We start from the raw sequence: 5,072 nt of genomic DNA, 5'->3' as shown, positions 1-5,072 counted from the left end.
AATGAGCAGTGAATTTGAGAATATCACCATCACTCAGAAGAGATGGAGTGCAGACAGAAAAGGCTGTTGTATTGTGTGTGGAGCGCCGCTCACCGGCACCACTGTGTTGAGATCTCACGACTTGCTGTGAAGAAACTGACTACTGCTATTACTATGTTTGATATATACTGTACTGTATATAGCGCTTTCAAGCACTGCTTTCCATGTTTTACAAAGCACAAACATTAAGTAGATGGACAAAACAAGCAAACCAAACAATATAACAACAAATACAACTTGAATGTTATACATGTTGAAATGGAATGATTCACTGATTCAGATTAAATGAGCATGCAACCAACATCACTGCAGCAGCAGTCAGTAAACAAACCATATGTGTCCTGAAAGAGTCGGAAACCATTGTTCTTTAGAGAAGAATAAGAGTCAGATAATTGTAAGCAACAACTTAATGAGTTTACCTTTAAAGGATTTTTAAAAAGACCAGGTTTTCAAAAATATGCGGGTTCACTATTTTATTTGTCATGATATAAGATGGACTACATATAGGGTAGGGCTGCACGATAAATTGCATGCGATATTTAACACGCATCTTCTCAGTAAAGCTGGTTCTGTAATCAGTGGTAAATCGCATGCGATTTATCGTGCAGCCCTAATATAGGGGAAGTGATCTTGTTAAGCACACCTTAAATTATTGGTTCACCAGAAGAAGAAAGAAAAAACAGAATTTTAAATCATCATTTACTCACACTAGGTTTGTTCTAATGGCATATGCCCTTCTTTCTTTCTTTCTTTGACCACAAAAGGAGAATAAAAAAAATGTCCTGCTCACGATTGTCCATGTAATGGCTATCGATCAGCATCAAGCTTTTAAAAAAAGACACGAGTATCACAGAATGGTCCCATGCAGCACATACCGTATATTCCAAGTATTCTGGGTTATATGATAGGGTTTAGTGAAAAATAAACCAAAATTGAATGTATTATTTAAAGAAAAGCTTGGCCTTGGCCTTTGGTCTCTGCACACGGCTGCAGATTAATGAGCCTCTATTAGCGCAGCAGTTTAAAGCAAACAAGCTGTGAGAAATCAAGATGAATAAAAACAACACAAAATACAATCCATGTACTTTCATAGATATTTGTAGAGAAATGTAGATATTAAACTTTATTATTTACATTCTATTATTGCTAGGTGTTGTATTTCATGTTGCATTTTTATTCATTTTGATTTCTAACAACTTGTGTGCTTTTTCTGGGTGAGTAGGAGTGACCTGCTGCATTAATAGAGTTTCATGAAGGTGCAGTCATGCACAGAAGACCGACGGCCAAGGTTAGGACTTTCATTAAATAAATTATTTTGTTAAACTAAATTTCGGTTTGTTTTTCACCAAACCCTCTCATACACTCCCAGAACAATTGGAATATATGACCAACATATCATGGGACAATTCTGTGATACTTTACCGTCTTTTTAAAAAATTAATTCATTATATATAGACAAGCATTTCATGTTCTGAAAAAACAAAACAAAACAAAAAACAGGGTGGGTAAGTAATGAGTGACTTTTTATTTTTGGGTGAGCTATACCTTACATATTAACTCCTTACATATAGATGTGTGAATAATATAGTGGCTAAAAGATATAGGTACATGTGTAGCAGTTAAGGCTACGTGCAGTCCAAATTAGCCCACTACAACTTTTTATGTAATCATTTCAAATTAGTTTGTAATGTTCATCTGGATGTTTCTTTAGTTTTAACATGGACCCTCTATAGTTTACACTTATATCTAATTTTAACATTCTTAATCCTGCTCAGGTTCTTCCTATCAATTATTATTTGTATTTCTTGTGAGACTTTTCTTACTTTTAAAACTTACAACTCACAATACTTCATAGTCACAAATTAAAAGCATGTGTTTTGAGCACAATTAATTAATTTACTGTTTTTTTTATATGAGGTTTGGGGTGTTTTAAGCATATTTGCAATAGTATACAATAGAGCATAGGTGTTATTTGGGGGCCAACACTTTTTTTTTAATAAAAGTTGATTTTGTCCCCGCCACTTTTTGAAAGCCATAAACATTTTTTTTTTTAAACTTGTTGAAGGCTTACAAGTTAAAATGCAAAGAAAAGGCATCCCCAGTCAGTTGTTCTGAACTTTAGCCTTACACATAATGAGATAGGCCTGATCTATAAACATTGCCGTGCATGTATCAGGATTTATAAATTATAAGCATCATAATTGTATGTGCAGTGCCGCTCACTCTGGGTCATATGCACTCTTTTACTGTGTGATTGAAGAGATGAAGTAAACGGTGCTTTCCATTTACACATTTAAATATTCCACTCTCATGAACTGAGCAAATGACATGAAGTCATGATACAGAAGTTCCAACAATTATAAGAATTTAAGGTATAAACAGAAATATATAATGGATGCGCTGCTTTTGAAATACTTTTCCCATGACATGCTTTTTAAGTGTTAATAACAGCAGGGGTTACCTGGCTCTAAAAATTCTTCTTTATATTATGTTTTGTATTGCAGAAATCACAGTCTAAGCACTGTATGTAAATATATGTACGTTTATTATTGAATATTAGAATATTAGATAAATGATGTACTGTACAACCACTGCCGCAAATGACCATTAAATGTACTAGTATTCAAAGACCTATGCACCTGTCTGCACTTACCCTGATGCTCAAGTCTGATTATGTCCTAATAATTAGTACAAATTAAGCTCATATGTTTCATGCTTCTAGCTACATTCAGTGTGCAATGTATCTGGTTAGCATGGTAACTTGTGCTCACTGCTGCTCATGAAACTGCTTTTAATATTATGTATTGAGTTTCAATAATTTTAGGTTTTATCATGGATATTTAAAGTATCACAATCGTCACCACCACTTCTCAAGACAAAATTATGACTGCAATAGAGCCATTCCTTATATAGATGATGAAATTAGAAAAAGGCAGATCAAAAAAGCTAAATTCACTTTGCTTGCTCTCCACACCACTGATTTCTTCTGTTATTTTGCTAGTTCTATTTGTGTAAACAGCCTTCACCACAAGACAGAATATTTGCACTTAGTGAAAACAAACACTCCGAAAATGTAATGCATTTGTGGATTGATTAGATTATGGTCTTCTATGACAGTGCCCCTATTATGGATTTTTGAAAATTACTTTTCATGTAATGTAACTGTATGTGAATGTAAACAATCTGCAAAGTTGTAAAGCTGAGAATGCATCATAAATAAAGTTATTGTCTCACAAAAGAAAGAGTCGACTCTGAATCGCTTAAACGAGTCATTTAAAACTCGAATCCCATTTCCATGAAGTTCACAAGTTACCATATTTGTATAATGCCCACCAACGTTCTGTTTGGACATCCCATGGAAACACCTCTCAAACCATAGACGTAGTTAGCAGGTGTCCCCACCACTTTTTGCCAAAGTCGATTCTGTCCCCAAAATTTATTATAAAGCCGTAAAAAAAATATAGAATGCAGAACTCTTATAACGCAAAGTAAAAGCATCTCCAATCCGTCTCCAGTCATTCTTCATAATTTAATTCATTCATGTAACACAAAATATGTTTGCGCCTGATCTATAAACCTTGTGAGGCACATATCAGGATTTATACACAGCAGGCTAAATGGCGTAATTATTTGCGCATCTCTGCACACACTCTTTTACTGTATGATGATAGCGATGAAGTAAGCTTTATATTTAAACATTTACATTAAATATACCACTCTCATGAATGAAGCACACAAATTTCATAACATAATTATTGAGAAGTTAAATTATTAGAAGTTAATAATCGCCTGCTTGGAACAGACATACTGTATTAATAACAGCGGTGCAGGTCCGGTTCCAGAATCAAATCACTGAGGGTGCTTCTGAAAATACTGAGGGTGCTCTAACCTTAATGCATGTCTATTTTGGTCTATTTTTTGTCCCATCCATTACTATGGTGCAAAGAGCGCTCCCTTTAGGCTATAATTATTAACAAGCTAATTTGAGCTTAATGCGATCTCACAAAGTTCTCTTAAAGGGGTGGTTGACTGTTTTTTTTTTTCTAGGCTTGATTGTGTTTATTGGGGTGCAGTCTAACATGTGTTAATGCTTCATTTGAAAAAAAAAAAAAAAACATTATTTTTCACACAATTTACCTTTATTCTACACCGCTTTGACCCTTCTCCGATGCACGCTCTGATGATATCCTGGTGTTATGAAGCCCCTTCCTCAGAAATATGTGATGGGCCCACATTAGTTAGCTGGCCCAGTGTGTTGTGATTGGCTAAACCGCCTAGTGCAGTTCAGAAATGCCACGCCCCTCGCCTCAGAATGAGTAGGGAACGAGACACTGCGTCCTCTAGGGGTCGCTATGGGGAACGCCTTGTCGTGACCCGTGTCTGAAGCATACATTGAAAAAACACCAACTCATTGGCCGGCGACAGCCATGACGCCACTACCGGTGTGACTATAGTATAAATAGGCACCGGGAGCACACATCATTCACTTCTTCGTCTGAAGCTTGCGTCCGCAGCATGGCAAGAAACCTAGAGGACGCAGTGTCTCGTTTCCTACTCAGGGAACCATGGTTACATAAGTAACCTGAGACGTTCCCTTTCATGGGAACTTCGAACTGCGTCCTCTAGGGGTCGCTATGTGGAACGGTATACCCACGCCACCATGCTGAGGGGAGTGCATGCCAGAACCATGGCGAGCACTAAGTACCAACTCTATCATATTGCTATGGGAGTTTCCCCTGGGACGTTAGACGGCTGTCAGTGACGTTATTCCCTACGGCCAAAGGCCTAGGCTACATACCCCAAAATGCTTACCTGTTAGGGCCAGACTCCTGGGCCCGGGGTAGAGCTCAAGGCTTGGAATTAGGAATAGATTCCTTTAAGGGAATACGACCAAGAGCCTAGAATCATACTAGTCTTGGCCTGTCACACGGGCTACCGCACGTTTCTCTTTGTATGTGCTGAAGGAACTGTCTCAACAGACCCCTAGTAGCAACACCCTGTTAAAGTAGGTATCCACAGGATACATAGGAGGA

This window comes from Sinocyclocheilus grahami, unplaced genomic scaffold (assembly GCF_001515645.1).
Source record: "Sinocyclocheilus grahami isolate Dianchi unplaced genomic scaffold, SAMN03320097.WGS_v1.1 scaffold1367.1, whole genome shotgun sequence".
NCBI classification, from domain to species: Eukaryota; Metazoa; Chordata; class Actinopteri; order Cypriniformes; family Cyprinidae; genus Sinocyclocheilus; species Sinocyclocheilus grahami.
Note: the sequence above shows the minus strand (reverse complement) of the source record.